General features: G+C 39.2%; 1 protein-coding gene across 8 annotated transcripts in view; it reads right to left on the bottom strand.

The window, feature by feature from the left end:
- The window catches only part of LOC6031102 (syntaxin-1A), an 87,348-nt gene that overhangs the window by 32,542 nt on the left and 35,646 nt on the right, over positions 1-19,160 (bottom strand). The gene's annotated exons all lie outside the window — the stretch shown is intronic.

Consider the following 19,160-nt stretch of genomic DNA (forward strand, 5'->3'; position numbering starts at 1 on the left):
CTTCAGTGTCCTTCCCTGAGGGGCGGCACCTGCTTCAGCGGCGCAAAAGGTACGTGAATTTCGCACAAGGCACAATCAAGTCATAAATCTGTCCGATCAATACTGTGTGAGGAGGGCAAAAAAAACAATCTTGTTTTTCCGCACAGCGCTGATGAAACACATAAAATCTTTTAAATAGTTTCCCCCAACCGAAAAGTTTTCCCTCTTTTTTGCTGTTGTTTTTTTCCCGCCAACCGTCATAAAGAACGTGAGCAAAACTGGGAGAGAGGGGAAAACGTGTTTCCAGCGTTGGAGATTTTCGCGCTCACACCCATACAGACACACTCGCACAAACCACACTTGAAGTTTGTGTCTTGGAAATATTGAGGGAAAAGCCTCCGTTGCGTCTCGCGCAAGCAAAATCAATAGATGACACTCGAGTGGTTGGTGGCGCGGCGGAAAAAAACGGAAGCTTTATTTTTTTTGGTGTTGTTTTGGACATTCTACACATTTAGATACTTTTACCGAAATCGGCAACAAAGCTGAAGATGTCGTACATTGAAAATGCTAGTTTGATCTCAACTTTACCGAATTGGTGTAAAAAAAAACTTTCAAGTGTTTGAAAATAACACTTATTATCAACACAATTACAAATAGGAATTTCTAAGCATGGATGTTTTAAAACATCATTGTTTGATTTTACATTGATTGCTAAAAAATAATCCAATTGAGATTGAAATCAGCAAACATATACATACAATATATATCAGCTTTGTTTTTTAAAACACTAGAATTGCCACTAGGGTGACAAAAAAGATTTTGGAAAAAAAAACTCTGGCTCGATTCCTAAAGCACAATTTCAGAGTTTTATAAACATATGAAATACAACAGATTATAAGACCTTTTCAAAAAAACTTTAAGTGTCTCTGTAAAAAATAATCTTTTTTAAATCGTTGATAACTTTAAGGCTCAACTCGGATTGCTATGCAGTCTTTGATAAATTTGTAGAACGTTAAATTTAATATTAGAATCTTACTCTTGACAAATTTTCGCAAAATTAACTAAGCCTTCCGAGGAAAAGAAATAAAAAAACATTGCCTTTCCCCATCCATTTAGTCACCTAGAATTTTCCGAAATTTCCTATTAACCTAGTCATCCCTTACTTGTTGCTCATGTCAAGATCGGGTAAAGTGTTCACATAAGCTTTGAAAAATATTTGCAACGGTCTTACTAATGCAAATTCAATAAAATCTAAGATTCAATAAAATCCTAAATTCGAATAAATTTTAAATTCAATAAAATCCAAAATACAATAAAATCCAAAACTCAATAAAATCCACAAAACAATTAAATCCAAAAACAAATTAAATTCAAAATATAATTAAATTCAATCCAAATTCCATAAAATTAAAAATTCATTGAAACCCAAAATTCATTAAAACCCAAAATTTATTAGATTCTAAGATTCGATAAAATCAAAAAATAAATAAAATCCAAAATGCAATTAAATCCAACATTTAATTAAATCCAGAACAAAATACAATCCGAAATACAACAAATTTCAATTGTTTTCGTATTAAATGGTTTTTATTTACGTATTTCAAGCATTACAGGAAAATTGCAGCTAGCAAATGTTCAAATAACTACCAAAAATCTTCTCAAACGCAATTTTATAATTCCATCTTAACTGTCTAATATGCTCCTAAAATTTCACCACTGTTCCACTCTTCAAATTGGCTAAATTAAAACGCATTGCCTCTGTCACTAACCAAAATTGGTCCGAAAAATCAGGGAGCATAAAAATATTTTTTCAAAAAAAAAATCAAAATTTCAATGGAAACAGAAGACTAATCTAATAATTTGAACTTTTATGAAGTTACAATGTACAGCACCGCAAAAACTTTTATTGCAAAAATAAAATTTTCGTCAGTATTTAGAAATTTTGGAAATCAATGATTGCAAAACAACTGGACAGGTGTTTGATGCATTTTAAAACAATTTTCATTCAAATGCTGACACCGTGGCCTGTATGTTTAGCTTTTTTTAATTATTTGTCACGCCCCCCCCCCCCCTACACTTTGATCAGAGTCGAGGGACATAAACTTCAAAAAATATTTGCAACGGCCTAAAATCCATAATTCAATGAAATTCAAAATTCAATAAAATCTAAAATTCATTACAATCCAAAATTCGACCTCATCTAAAATTGATTAAAATCCAAAATTCAATGAAATCTAAAACTCAACGTAACCCAAAATACTATTAAATTCAATTCAATTAAATCCAAAATACATTAAGATCGAAAATTCGATATAATCTCAACTACAATGAAATTCTCAATTAAATAATATTCAATTAAATCAAAAATTCAATAATTTTAAAAACTAAAACTGGGCAAAAAAAATAATCAAAATGAAGGGTTAAGCTTATTGCTTCAATCCAAATGAAGATATCTGAATTTTATTGCAAATGTTTAACTTAAAAACTCAAATAAAAAAAATAACCTTGATATCAACTAGATTCGAACTGGAGTTTGTAGAGGATATCTGAGATTACCATCTGTGCTTGTTTAAATAGACAAACGCTAGTAATCTCATTCATAAAAAAAAACAATACAAATATATTAGTTAACACGATCACTTAAGGAGAATACTGCAAATGACAAAAGTTTTGTCGATTGCAGACGAAAAATAGGACGATAGTAAACAATCTGTCCTTGCAGAAATTTCACGTCGGATAATTAAATTACGACGATTTGTTTGAATTTGAAAATTGGATTTCAGTTACCACCCTATTTCTATTACATAACTTGTGAAAATAAAATATCAAAACATCTGTATGATTTTTGAAAACAACAGCAAACACAAAATTTCCCATATATTTAAGAATCACCTCCCATGAAAAAGTGAAAAACAAGAGGACCGAGAACACAGCTATTATAAACATTTGCTTTAACAACGTTTTTTTTTTCCTTCATCCATATCAAACAGATCCTCGTCTAGATTCAGAGCCAAGGCGCATCGTGCTCCTCAGCAGCCATAAATCACCACGCGTCTCCTCTCTACACATCGTTGCTCATCCGAAGTTCAAACATATGGCAATTGGACATATGGTGGACCTAGCCAAAACCCTGTCTACGGGGTAAGCTCAAACAAAAAGATAACGTCACAGAATTCTGTCACGTCTGTTTATCCGTGTCACCATGCAAACGAAGGAACCGGCTCGCGGACCGGAGTCAGGATAAATTGATGGCATTTTTTAAGGCAAGCCCCTTCTTGCCGATGGCAAATGCTTACTGCTGACTGGGCTAGGCGAGCGTGAATGTATGGTGCGGACATGCTGCTGATGAGGAAAATATTTGAAAAATCCTCATTTGATGAAGGGCTCCCACTCGTTCCTCCCATTTTCTGGGGCATGGTGCGGCCAAAAGCTGCGACTGCAAGTAAATTTGAACGCTCAAATGGGCTTTTAATGGTCGCTTTTCAAACTTGAATGTTTATCAGTTAGAATTTTATCAGTCATCGATTAGAGATATCCCCACTCCAGCTCGATTCCATGAATGCCCTCGCCATCTCGAACTTTATTGTCAGCTCGAATTGGCCAAATGTGGGGGCTGATCGGCATGGCATTAAAAATAGCCTCATTTGTGGTTCCTCACCCAATGAATGAAGCAGACGACGACAGCAGTGAGTGCTGATGACGGCAATGACTGGATGAAACAAAGACGCTGTTGACGTCCCTCCAAAGATATCCTGCGGATTTGTCGCAAGTCGCCACCAGCGGCGGCCAAAAATAGCTCTCACGGCTCTGGCTGTAAAACTGTGTGCCGGAATTCCCGCCCTCTATTCCAGCACAAATCTGGCACCCAAAAAAGCGGTCCAGAGCGCGCTTGCTAATGGTTGACGGATGCTGACGCAGGATATCTGGTTTCTGTGGGAATCGGTTTGGGTGATGAGGCGCATCCCGATTCAAATATTTACCATGGCAAACAATGACAAACTAGTTTTCGTTGGCCGTGTCTTTTGCGGTTGTGAATGAAAAGTCTCTCCGATGATGTGCCATGATAGACGGTGAGTTGTCATTTGGGAACATCTCTCTCTGGCATGGGAAAATGGTTCGTTTTCATTTTGCAATCTGGTATCCTTTCTACTGAGAGAAAAACAGTTTTATGTTTTGATTTTGAATCATCATCAAATAGTTCATTCATACGATAATTTAATTGTTTACCAAACCCTTTAGTAATCCCCGGTGCGAAGTGCATCTTTAATTGCCCTAAATAATTGATGTTGAAATCGAATTTCGGGTTTACGTCAACCGAACCCCTCTGGGGCGGCCACCACCACGTGTGTTTGTGTGAGCCTGCAGTAACAAGTGTGACAACCTCGCTTTCCCTTTATATGGTGGTAATTTGGTGCTAATTGATCATTTCAAGGTCGGTTCGCGTATAGTAAACGTGTGTGTGTGTGTATGTACGTACAGCACGAGAGCATGTAACTGTGATGAAGCTGTGCCACGTGCTAGCGACGACGACGCCGACCGAGCAGAGATCAATAAATTTACCGCCGCCGGCCAATTTCTCCTGCTCCCACGTGGCATGTTCCACGTGATTCGCCGAGTGTGGTATGATTTACTGTGTTGCGCTCGAGGTTTACCCCCTTAGGGCATAGTTTACAACGGTGTGAATCATACATGTAGGGTGATGGGGTGTTATTCAGTGGAGATTGAAATGTTTTGAAACAGATAGTCGAAAAACGGCAATATAAAACATTTAAACAAAAAAAGTTTTAAAACTCAAGATCTCCATACTGTTTAGACATCCTTCAAAATCAACAACGACTGCTCTTATTCGGCACGGCGAAAAACGGAAAAAAAAATCCCAAAGAAAGGCACAAAAGATGCGAATAATGAAATAGGACCTTTTCATGACTGAAGCATTTTCCCTTTCCCGTCAGTCGAACTTTCCAAACCCCGGACTACGTGTTCCAGATGCCACCCTGCGCCACTCGCAACGACCAGAAATCGACGCTTTTCGGGGCCCCCGAAATGCCACGTGGGACGACGGAAGGTATCACAGTCTCCTTCTTGAGATTTTCATTAGCTGCTGTGCCGACCGGTTGAAACGGTTGGGAGTCACCACAGAGTGGGAGTGTGCGATATGCTGCCCGAAGTCGACGATGACGACCGGGGCTCTACCCACGAATACGTGATGAAGTTCTTGCCCCGTGCTGGAAGCTGGGAGCGAACCACGTTGTGGAAGGATTTTCCGGATCCGTTGAAAGTGTTGCTGGAGTATTTCGATTAGAATAGTTTTTATTTCTAACTAAACCGTCTTAGTTGAAGCATACTATCGATCGGCAAAGACGTTATTATATACATACATACAATTACTTCAAAAATCTAAGATCTGACAACTGGATCAAAAGTTACATTATAAAGGTGCGCGTAACATAACCTTCAAAAGCCTTATACCGTTGAGACGAGAAATGTACCACAGAAAGAACATGGACCTCGCAGTAGAACGTTGTAAATGTTCCACGTTATGATACTCCGAATCCCCACAAGGGTGGAGGCATGTCGCAAAGATGAGAACCAAACTTTTACATTACCGCTCGTCCGCAGAAGCGTGTGTCTTGCACCCAAAGTTAAAGAACGAGGGGATAGTCCTCATGAAAAGAAACGTGAGGAAAGTGCTATATTGCGAGAGTATAGTCCTCTCGCGTGTTCATTCGTTCATTGGAACAGTTCATCCTATGAGTGGCTTATATGGACAAACGACCGCCGCTTAGTCACCGAACCATGGTGGCCCATACGGCAAAGGCACGGTTCAATATTCCGAAGGTCGTGGGTTCGAGTCTCGGTACCGGTTTTTTTTTTTTTTTTTTAATAGATGAACTTTTTTGGAAAATGAACCATGAGTAAAGTACTCTCGGTAATTTCGGGATTTATCCTCTCCGTCCGCACACAGTACCATTTTACTACCAAATCGTGCTCTTTATCCTCTCGTATGCCGATGCCCAGTTCTGGGTGTGGCACGAGAAGAACACACCCGGATCACACCGTTCATACTTGAGACAGAGGGAAAGTTAGTTCGCAGTGCGTGAACTAAGGACTCTGCAGGGGCTATAAGTCTTCATTTGGGACGAAAAAGGGCGAACCCTTTCAAAAGCCAGATATAAGTAGGTCATTTTGAGCCATGTTAGCAAAAGCAGCACTAATCGTTATTGTTAGTTGATGCCGTACTCAATCACACGCGCCATCCAAAGCCAAGCGAACCACTCTAGAATCATGACCTAGGTGAACATGGCAAACATCAACTAGACTTCGGGAGTGTGAGACAATACAACAGTCGGAAAGTTTTTTTTTGTCGATTTGGCCACAAAACATCACCTCCTCGTTTGTTGAGATGCCAGAGACACTAGAAGAGGAAAAAAAAGATCCCCCCGAAAGCAATCAATTCTCGTAGCTAAATATAGCGCCGCATCGTGGGGGAGGGGGGTGGGCTTGATTGAAACGGAAGGTTTTGATTCAATTTGGTGAGGAGCCACCCCGAAACTCCTTGCTCTGCTCGTCTAGAGAGTCAAAGTTAAGTTGTTGTGTTGTGTTGGCTGGTATTTTGCGCATTCTGACAAACTAGCACGAAAACAACAGCTTGGATCGGTGGGATAGACTGTTTCAAGAACGTAAGTCCTCAACATATCGAATCAAGTTACCGTGCTCTTGAACTAAATGGAATGTCCATACAGATTCACTGGTTTTAATCTCAAAACACTAAAGTATAACCCTAAAATTTCGTACGTTGATGCCATACGCCATACAAATTGCAAACATTAATCCAATTTTATGCGGAAACTGCAATCTTCTTATTCAAATTCAACCCAATATAGAAATAATCCTAAAGTGTAGTCAACTAAGCAAAAACTTTTGTTTTTTGAAAATGCATACTTATTTTTTTGTTTATTCTCAAAACGCCCAAAAGCTAAAATTCGTTGGGGATACCGTGGAGATTTTTCCTTGTCCCTTAAAAAAAGTGGAGCATCAAATCATCCACTCTTCCAAAACCCTTTCCTTGTACCTTGTGCGCGGTGGAGATGGAAGCGGCTAGCAATGAATGCAAGAATGAATGGCTGTCATGGTGCTGTGAATTGGGTTCAGGTGATTTTCCTGTTCTGAAATCATATATACATGGCGAAATCCAGACTGCAATCCGCTAAAATCACCATCTCCAAGCGAAACGAAATGCGACAAGATAGCATGATCAGGACGTTTTGAAGAATTAGACACATTTTCTGCAAGCAGAATCTCAACGAACTTGAACTAGTCTAAAGGCCAACCTCTGGACCACCGCATCGAGCTGATTGAATTATTTTTGCACAGATTCGATTGCAATCGACTGCGCTGCAAAAACCGATGATTAAATGCATTCCATTGGGGCAGCAGTGCGCGAGGGAGTACGTGCGTGTGCGATAGACCGATATCATTAATCCTGCCCATCTGGTTGCGCATTCTGACGGACGCGCCTGATATCGGAGATGCAAACTGGTCGCTGTGAAGCAATTTCCGAGAGGAATGTAATAATATCGCCCACACTTCTTGGACCGAAGCGCCGAGGCTAGGGACATCTGCATTATCTGGGGGGGGCATGGAAGCACGTCTCGGCCGGAATATCACGAATTCAATCGTCGATTAGTTTTATGCCCAAGCACTGACTAGCCGACCAACCGACCAGGGGCGTCGACAACCATACTGTCTCTCCATGTCGGACGATTAGTCAGACGACAAGTATCGTCGCGATTTCGTAATAGTCGTCGTGGTCGTCGTAGCCGTCACCGGTACTAGCAACAGTCCGGACCGTAATGATGGTACTGGTAGTAGTAGGTACTCGTCACTACTGGCAGCCAGTAGTGTGGGAGACATTAAGGAAACCCCCTCATTAGCATAGAGATTATCGTGGCTATTTTGTTTTATGAGCACGACTTTGTTCTAGAGTGCTTCGCAGGTTGGTTGGGAGGCACTGGTGGGTGGTATATGGAAACGAGCTTCCACGATGACTTCCTTCTCCAGTGTTATTAGTCCAGCCGGACCCCGACTTCCGACTGTGGCAGTCGTATTACCTAATTTCGTTATAACCATTTGGTTCTACGGTGCGGACTTGTCGAATTGCCTCGCTCAATACGTTGCCAAAAACGGTGAACAATAGCTGAAATAAGTGTTGGTTCTTTCAGAATTAGAATTATTTTATCCAAATTATTCTTATTTACACACAGAGAGTTTTTACCGAATTCGGTAGTTGAAAATCGGAAAAGTTTAGATCGGTAAACTATCTATCGAAATGAACAAAATTTCACAAAATTGCCGTTGGACGATGAACAAAAATGAACTTCATTGCCGAATTTCGGTAACTTTTTACCGAATTCGGTAATTTTCGGTTTACCGAACTGTTTAACAGTTGAAAATTCGATAAACGTTACCGAATTCGGTAAAAAATTTATATGTGTGTATGCCTTTACAGGGTCATCAGTATGTGTATATCATATCGAAACGATCTTTCAAAAACTGATTGAACATTTCAAATCTGAAGGCCACGTGGTTTATGCACGATCCATTAGAGATACAACACCATGATGATTGAAATAATCGACTTCCAGTTGCATAAACTAATGGCAAAATTAATCGAGTTAAAAAATGACTGTGAAGAAAGCACTCGCTAAATGCAATTAAACGATCGCGTGCACAGAAAAAAAAATCGTGGTAATATTACATCTGGGAAGGGGTACATCTTTTATGTCAGGAAAAATGTTTAATTTTACATCTAAAAATATGTGATTTTACCACATATATCGATGCTTGTGTGCTCTCTTATACTAACTGACATTTTGGTGGTTACGAGAAAATCGACTTTTTAACTTTGAATTACTGTTTCTGGGAAACTGTTCGACAAACAATTGTCCTAATAATTTTAAAGTATGCTCCTGATATAACTTAAAGACATGGTAAAATATGAAAACTTTTGAAATTCAAAAAAAAATTTGGCAGAGAAATTACGAAAAAAAATCATGCTTGCAATTAGCACAAGTGTGTCTTGAACAGTGATTTGTATGAGTTAGCACAAACGTGCACAGGGCAATTTTTGCAGTTGAGCTAAAATGCTTCTTCGATGGCAGAGTCGTGTATACTTCCAACGTGGCACTTGGTACAAAAGTGCGCAGAGTCATTTTATTGTTAAAATAGTAGTTATTGCTTGTTTCAATGTTTTTGCGTAGTAACTTTGAATTGTTGCTAGTTAAGGAACATTTTTCTCAACAAAACTTTTTTAATAGACTTGTTTATCATTAAATTTATTGTGAAAATTGCAGTTTTTGAGAGCAACTACCATTAAAACATGAATTTTATTAAGAAAAACTTAGTGAAGTGTGATGATTCATAAATATAAGTATGATAATCCATGAAATAGCTTCAATAAGACCAACTATGACGAAAACCGAATAGTTCTACGCTTACAAACAGAAGAAAATGATTTTGTAAAAACTTTGAGCTAGTTTATTTTATTTCCCTCATGTCATACGACCTTTTTAGAAATGCAAGATATCCAGGGCACAAACCATAGAACTGTTATGGTAGATTGCAGTTAGAACAAGTGTGTCTATTGCAATGAATTCTTAGTTTGTATCGAATAGAACAAAAGTGCTCCAAAAAAATCAATACTTAGTCTTTGAACATGGACGACCCCTACAGTTGTGCTTAGTGTGCACAACTACGTGAATGATGTTGTTACGGGTTTTTTTTGGTTTGGACGACCCCTGCAGTTGTGCTAAGTTTGCACAACTTCTTGAAGGGTGTTTGAGTTGGATATTTGGGTAAGGCTAAGTTTGAGATTGGTTAGTGGATGTTATTGTTACGTAGTTTTTTTTATTGGACGACCCCTGCAATTGTGCTAAGTGTGCACAGCTACTTGGAGGGTGTTTAAATTGAATATTTGGGTTAGGCTAAATGTGACATTGGTTAGTGGATGATGTTGTTACGTTTTTTTTTTGGATAGGACGATCCCTGCAGTTGTGGTAAGTGTGCAAAACTACTTAAAAGTGTTTTAAATTGGATATTTGAGTTAGGCTACGTGTAACATTCATTACACCGTAACATTCGTTACACCGTAACATTCGTTACACCGTAACATTCGTTACACCGTAACATTCGTTACACCGTAACATTCGTTACACCGTAACATTCGTTACACCGTAACATTCGTTACACCGTAACATTCGTTACACCGTAACATTCGTTACACCGTAACATTCGTTACACCGTAACATTCGTTACACCGTAACATTCGTTACACCGTAACATTCGTTACACCGTAACATTCGTTACACCGTAACATTCGTTACACCGTAACATTCGTTACACCGTAACATTCGTTACACCGTAACATTCGTTACACCGTAACATTCGTTACACCGTAACATTCGTTACACCGTAACATTCGTTACACCGTAACATTCGTTACACCGTAACATTCGTTACACCGTAACATTCGTTACACCGTAACATTAGTTACACCGTAACATTAGTTACACCGTAACATTCGTTACACCGTAACATTCGTTACACCGTAACATTCGTTACACCGTAACATTCGTTACACCGTAACATTCGTTACACCGTAACATTCGTTACACCGTAACATTCGTTACACCGTAACATTCGTTACACCGTAACATTCGTTACACCGTAACATTCGTTACACCGTAACATTCGTTACACCGTAACATTCGTTACACCGTAACATTCGTTACACCGTAACATTCGTTACACCGTAACATTTGTTACACCGTAACATTAGTTACACCGTAACATTCGTTACACCGTAACATTCGTTACACCGTAACATTCGTTACACCGTAACATTCGTTAAACCGTAACATTCGTTAAACCGCAACATTCCGTTACACCGTAACATTTGTTACACCGTAACATTTGTTACACCGTAACATTCGTTACACCGTAACATTCGTTACACCGTAACATTCGTTACACCGTAGTATGATTACACCGCATCATTCGTTACATCGTAACATTTGTTACACCGTAGTTTAATTACACCGCATCATTCGTTACACCGTAACATTCGTTACACCGTAACATTCGTTACACCGTAACATTCGTTACACCGTTACATTCGTTACACCGTTACATTCGTTACACCGTAACATTCGTTACACCGTAACATTCGTTACACCGTAACATTCGTTACACCGTAACATTCGTTACACCGCAGTATGGTTACACCGTAAAATTGTTATACTGCATCATTCGTTGCATCGTAGCATTCTTTACACCGTGACATTCGTTACACCGTAATTAAAACATTTTTCAAGTCTTTGTGCACACTTAGCACAACTGCAGGGGTCGTCCAATAAAAAAAAACGTAACAACATCATCCATTCATCAATAACACACTTAGCCTAACTCAAATATCCAATTCAAAAACCCCCCAAGTAGTTGTGCACACTTAGCACAACTGCAAGGGTCATCCATTAAAGAAAACTACGTAACAATAACATCCACTAATTAATCTCACACTTAGCCTAACTCAAATATCCAATTTAAAACATTTTTAAGCCGTTGTGCACACTTAAAACAGCTGCAGGGGTCGTCAAATCCAAAAAAAACTACGTAACAACAACATCCACTCACCAATATCACACTTAGCCTAACTCAAATATCCAATTCAAAAACCCCGCAAATAGTTGTGCACACTTAGCACAACTGCAGGGGTCGTCCATTAAAAAAAACTACGTAACAATAACATCCACCTACCAATGTTACACTTAGGGGTCATCCAATTAAAAAAACTCTGCCACTAAATAATTTTTGACACACTTCGTCTAACTTACAACTTCTTCACGTATCCAAATGTGCACACTTGTGCTAATTGCCTTCAAAATAGTGCTCCATAATATTGCTCAAACTAGTAAGGACACCTGGCAATTTACCATAATATTATAGTATAATCGTATTTTTATGGATTTGCGTGTTTTCAAAAGGTCAAGCCATGATGAAAAATAAGAGAGCACATCCATGATGCGTTCGAAAATGTCAGTTAGTACAAATGGTTGCAGGGCGATATCTCCGCGTAGGAAACGAATTTTTCAGATCTCTTAGAAGCGTTTTGTAGGGATTTTAATTAGCTAAAAGATGGCATCATTAACTCATTTTGGCCCAAAAGTCAGTTAGTACATCAGAGCACAGAGGCATCGATATGATGAAAATTTACCGCATATAAGATGAAAATTTACCCCTGAAAATGATGAAAATTACCGATGGATATGCAAAATTGTATATAAAAATGTGTAATTTTAGTCATTTTCTGCAGAGTTGGAAGGATACATATCGAAATGTCATTGCTTGTGGCAAACATAAACAAGTCAATCTTTTTTATTTTTGCCTTCCATAGTAGCTCATAACAGGACATGATAAGCTGTGTGCTGAGTAGACTCGGCGGTGGCGGAACGAGTGTGGCCAGCACTCGCGCTGTCCTCCGGGTGTTATCGTACGACGTCCCGTCGCTTTTTCAGTGAGGACGGGCGTATCTGGTCCACGAGCGGGTGACGGAAGATTCAGGTCCCGTTCGGACAGGTTCCATTGACTACCATGGCTGCAGCTGGAGCGTTTCTTGTTTTCTCCTTGAGCAGTGGGCCAATCCAACGACGCAGTTGAGATCCAGGACCGTGACCGCACCGTTGGGCATCAGAGTGCCGACACAAATGGTCGGCTGAATGCTGGGTGTAGTCTTCTGGGGCATGTCCAATGAAATCAGCTTGTCGACCTAGATTAGAGAGGACGTTAGGGGGTGATCTAAAACTTACCATCGGACATTAGGGAACCACTTGTGAATCGTTCTCGTCGAAAAGCATCGTCGGGTTGTGGAAAAGGCCGATAGCGTGTTTCACCGGGGACCACACCACTTATCAGCAGTACCCAGGCGACGGTTCTCGCCAGCTGCGCTGAGGCGGCATCCGTTAACATGCCTCACTGGAGAGCATTGGAGTTCCATTAGATATCATCACACTTGAGATATTCATCTGGAAAATTACAACAATTTTAACAAATTGTCATGTTCACTAAAAACAAATACTTATCTAAGTCCTCATTGTTCGACGCCCAAGCGGCTGAAACTCCCGGACGCGGTGCCCAGCAACTTCCTGCAACCGAACCAGAAGCATCACCAAAACATGTACATACATGCACGAACGACGGCCACGATTCATCACGAATCCCGAGCGGCCCAAACTCCCGGATTGGACCGGAGAAAGGCAACTTCCTCCAACGGAACCGAAAGCAGCAACAAAACACGCACACACGACGAAGGTCACGGAATCCCGAGCGGCCTAAACTTCCGGATGCGGCGACCGGCAACTTCATCCAGCGGAACCAGAAGCACCACAATATAAGCACACACACGACGACGGCCACGTAATCCACCACGAATTCAGAACGGAACAAACTCCCGGACACGGCGACCGACAACTTCCTCCAGCCGAACCAGAAAAAGCATCCTTTCACTTTTTTCCAAACAACAACATTAGACAGTTGTCAAATTTCCGGTCTTTCGATGTTGATGTGCGGAATCTGTTGTTTGCAATATTGCATCAAAAAAGACGAAAAATTACATCTTCCAGCGAAATATTTAAAATTTATAGAGTAAAATGTGTCAGGCTCAATTTTCGGTTACAAATCGTCTAAAACAGATGTAATTTTACAACTTCCCTTTTTAAACATTCCATATTAAAGCTTCAATTTTTACACAATTTTTTGCTGTGTGGTATAGCGCATAATAAGCATATACAGTTCCAACGACCTTCCTTTCCACTCTATGGGCACAAATCGCTCCGGTCACCACATCAAAGCCCATCGCCACCTCATTGTATATCAGGGGTGATACTCTGGCTTTTGAGTGTTTTGCTATGCATACGGGACTCCCCCCAAAAGCAAGTAATTACGAATTTATAAACAGTTGAGGGGGCACACCAAACTGCTTTATCAGGATCAACGCACGACTCGTGCTTGCACACCTAGTCCAGGTACGTGCGCCGAGTTCCAAATGACACGGAGCTTTTCCTAGAGCTAGATAACCGCGTACACGTTCCACGCCAGCGATCGCTTCGTCCAAAACAATCGGCTTCGAATAATGATCTATTAATATAGTCATGACGTTCGATACACCGCTGACTGCCCCCTCACGTGTGTGACTTCAACTAGCAGTGAAAATAAAATCATTTCCAGCAACATTACCGGCTTCCCCCTTCGATTGCCGCCACTCAGCACGTGTGTAAGTATTACACAAGAGTGAGTGAGAGGGAAGCAGGCGTTTCGCGCTGATTTCGAAATGAAAATTGCATATCAATCAGGTGCAACATGCAACGATCTGGCAAATCGATAGCTTCACTTACATCCACAATCGAAGAGAACAACTCGACAGGAAGTGTGGATTGGCAAAATAAAAACCGTTTAAACATTTAACTCACGCAACAAGTTCAACGCGACCAAAACTCGTAGCATTATTCATTTCTTCACACCTGACACAAAACGCTCCCCCAAAATCGATAACCTTTAAACTCCAGTGTGTCTCGTCAGCCAACCATCCGGTTCTGAGTGAGAGGTAGGTGGGTGCTGAGGAGGGGTCGGAAGATCCTACCACCCCCACCTTGATATGAAGCGACATAAATGCCACGACAGCGTCAAGCACAACGTTCATGGCAGAGAGATGGAGGAGGAAGACGTCGACGACGACGAATTCCATTTAAAGCTCTATAAATACTTTTTGGCCGCATTCTCACATCGCATTCTCCTCTTTTCGAAAAGCTCGAAATTTGGGCTCGTCTCGCAGGGTTCGGGCCCTCCGGAGAGATATAGAGAGAGGGAGAAAGAGAGAGAGCAGCCAAAAAGGGTCGGCTTTTTTGACAGACTAGTTGGCACCGGTGTATATTTGATTTAATTAATTAAATCGATTAACGGGGTTTTGTTGTTCTTATTTTGCTCCGTTTTGCTCTCTTTATAGCCGATTTGAGTCTAGAACTGTTTCAACGTTTTGAATACATTCCAAGTGCTATTTTGAGCATACAAATGAAGAAGATGTGAATAACGTCATACTTTTTTTGTGAGTTTTTATGCCTGATTTTGTTAAACAACTTGTTCGTTAATTTTGGACTTTTAAACATTCGACAAAGCTGCCATGATAGATCTTAAAAAAATAGAACGCAGAAAAAAAGCTTCGAAATAAAAATTCGTTTTATAGACCCAAATCGAAAAAAAACTAACATAAGAGATAAAATTCCAAATCATTCCTTTGCAAATATATTTTGAATTTTACGTCACTCGTCTTTTGTCGAGATCGAATAGAAAAGAAAACAAAACATAAAAGAACAGAAAAAAAACCCAAGTCATGATGCTCCAAACGAGAAGTTCTACCAAGAACGAGCATTTCATTTTTGAGAATTTATTTTTTCTTTTGTTTTATTCGAAATTTTCTATGAAATCCATACACAATTTAGCAACTGGCTGTTCAAATATTCAAAAATCTGCATCTCTAGAACGAATTTGCGGATCAGTTTGGTGTCTTCGCCAATGTTTTAATTATTGCATTTCAGAAAAAATAGTATCTTTAAAAAATACCCATTTTTTATTTTTTTTTTAAATTAGAAATATATTGTTTTGGCTATGGCACCAGTTTGTTAAAATTCATAGGGCAGTGTTGCCAATTTTTAAAAAATGGAAAGCGTGGAAAAAATCGAAAAAATATGATTCTTTTTTAAGCATGAGCATGAGCATGAGCATGAGAGATCACCCATGGTTGCCCCTCCGTTGCTGAACAGAACCATAATATCCTTTCAGCACTACTGATTATAGGCTTCGACGATCTAGTGGTGTTTCCCTTATCAACAGCATGTATGAATGCGCTGAAAAGATAAAACACCATGATTGCTAAAGCTAGATCAGTTGCGAATAGGTAACAGTCATTGGCCACCAACGGCGCCCGCCATGTCAGTTTGTAGACCTCGATTTTAAGGGACGGGAATGTTAGTTAGCGCAGGTTGCTACTAGGGCAGCTGATTTACTCTGTGCTTACACCCCACGAGCGCCAGGAACCTGAAAACTTGTTAGTAGGATAGCGTGTTTGGTCAGGATTCATCATAGAAGATGATGATGCGACCCAAAATCATAGTGTTTGGTGAAAGGTATTATATATTATTCTCAAGGCAAACAATCGGATGCTGCGGATGAGACATTTCCCGTTTATCGGTTGTTAAATTTTAAATGAAATGGTCTAGTCTTAGACAGCCGGCTGTGGAAAGATAGAACAAAAATCATTTGTAATTAAAGAATGAAGGATTAAACAATGTAACTTTTAACTTGAGATGATTTTACGAGTTTTAAATGATTGATGTTTAGTGAGGTACTGATTAACGGTGCGAACGACGAGTTTCGATGTGTATCGAGCTGAAATGGTATGATAGGGTGTTGATAGGGTCAAATCAAACTGGCTAGCTGTCATCGGGACAGCCAAAGCCAGCCGCACCTTCACACGCACACACGACGCCAAAGAAACGAAAAACACACCGACGGCGGACGCGAAAATTCTACGACCCTACGGAAAGGAATCGCAAATCTGATTCCGAAAAAATATGATTCTTTTTTAAGATGTAAAAACAAATCGAAAACTACCAAACACGAATTACAACATCGTGTTCCGTTTTCGAGTAATATACACAAAAAACTTAATGGCTCAGGTTGACCACCACTGAACATATTTTTTTAAGATTAGAAAATTTCCTTTAAATTTGCTTCAAAGACATTGAACTACATCACCAAAATAGCGTTATTTTTTTCTTGTGACGATTACTTAGCAGATGATATGCGTTTGATTTTCAATGTTAAAAAAAGGAATGTATCGTGAAATTTGCCTAAAAAAATAATAATGATTGTTAGGGGACCATCCATAAACCACGTGGACACTTTAGGGGGGGAGGGGGGAAGTATGGCGATTGTCCACGATCCATACGAAAAAGTTTTTTTTTGTATGGGCAATTGGGGGTTACAGATTCCCAAAAGTGTCCACGTGGATTATGGATGGTCCCCTAACAATCATTATTATTTTGAAAACTCCAAAAAACACAATACAGAATTATAGTATTCTGACCCCAAATATCTATACAAAAAACATAAACAATGAATTATGAATTATTTTAAATTGGATGCATTCCATTTTAAAAGCTTATTTTGTATTTTTCCTACTCGATTATTTAAGGTGGTAAATGGTGTCTTTCACTTTTGGGGCAATGACTGTCGTCAATTATGGTTTTGAATTCAGGGTCCAGAAAAAGTAAATTGAAATGAAACAAAATAATCACTATACGTAAAATGCTTCTACAAAATAACAAAAAAAAAAACATTATTTTGATTGAAACATTTTGAATTAAGATTTGAATGTTTTTCTAAAAAAAACGTGGCCATCAAATGGCCGATCGGGAATGATAACTTTCAGAGCCTTAAGCACCTGAAAATTATGTTCCGAACTGGAATTAATCATCTGTTGAAAAGTTCTCTATTTCTTAGCTACAGTTAATAAAACAGGAAACAAAAAAAAGTTTAAACATTGAATTTACGAGCCATGGTTTCAACATTTGAATGAACAAAGTATTTAAAAATGCATTTTACACCTGCCCAGTTGTTTTGCAATCATTAGTTTCCAAAATACCTAAGTATTGACGAAAATTTATTTTTTTTTGCAAAAAAAAAAGTTTTTGCGGTGCTGGACATTGGAATTTCATAAAAATTCAAAATACTTTTAATCCAGTCCAAACATGCTTAATAATGCAGGAAAATGCGATTGTTTTAAGTTGATATGGCCTCTATTTTCATTAAAATTTTGAAGATTTTTGAAAAAAAAAAACTTTTTTGCCCCTGATTTTTTGGACCATTTTTGAAGGCTCCCCTTCAAAAAAGCAGGGGGCAAAAAAAACTTTGAAAAATATTTGCAAAGGCCTAAATTAACTTTTAAAGCTGGTGAAAAAAAATATTTTCATACAAAAACGTCTACTTTAAATCGTCAGGGTTAACTTGGACCGTTTTGCGGTCTTCGACAAAGAATCTCACACTTGACAATGATTCAACACATTTAACGGTAAAACTTTGAAATTTTAGCTTTTCCCCATATATTTTTCGATTTTTCCCTTACGAACGATCATTAGTGACCCTTAAACTGATTTGGCTCAAAATTGTCACAGTTACTTATTTTTGCCTTAGAAAAAAAAAAACAAACCAGTGTTTACATTTGAAGGTTATCCCAAATTTTCAGTTTTTCTTGTCACCCTAATGTGTACCATTATCAGGGGTGTCATTGGGTCTGGGGGGTGAGCCTGGGTCATAAAAAATGCAAGAAATTTATATGACTTAATCCCAAACCCAGATCAAATGTCTCCCCTGAATTGATTTTTCATGAAACCTGCAAACTTGTTAAAAATAAATGAAAATTTGATTGGGTTCAAAATATGTTGAAATTGAGATTAAATAATGCCGTTTTGGACAATGTTAATGGCGTTGAATGTTTATTAGCATAGCATTGGTGTCTACCCGTAGCTGCTACTTCGTTATTGACCAGGACCCCCAAACATTGCTCCGAGGACCACAGATGAAAAGTAGGAACCAATCATCACCCCATCGCAATTTTCAAAGGTCCCTATCATGCTGATCAATACCGACGCCGGCCACGACCAGAGGTAAGACACGGGGAAGTGGATGGGAATGTTAGTCCGATACTTGAGTGATGGGACCGCCAAATCGACTGCGTCTCCGACAAAGTATCACATGAGTTTTGAGGGATTAGTAAGATGGGTATGAGGTCAGGATTCACTGTGGTAGGTGATGCGACCATAAGCAATTTGTTTATCGGTTGAAATTTTAAAAATCTTAGGCAGCCGGCTGCGGAAAGATAGCTATCTAGGGATTTAAATATAGTATTAATTCGACCGCGATTCTCCAGAAATTCTCCGTCGGCGTGCCTTCCGATCAACGGTGATGTAGGAAGGGCTTCATTTATTGAAACTATTAATAGAGAACAACACAAAAAAACTCATCGGCCAGCGAACGCGAGTGGAAAAAAAACAATGAAAAAAAAGAAGGTAAAA

The sequence above is a fragment of the Culex quinquefasciatus genome, chromosome 3 (genome assembly GCF_015732765.1).
Source record: "Culex quinquefasciatus strain JHB chromosome 3, VPISU_Cqui_1.0_pri_paternal, whole genome shotgun sequence".
NCBI lineage: Eukaryota > Metazoa > Arthropoda > Insecta > Diptera > Culicidae > Culex > Culex quinquefasciatus.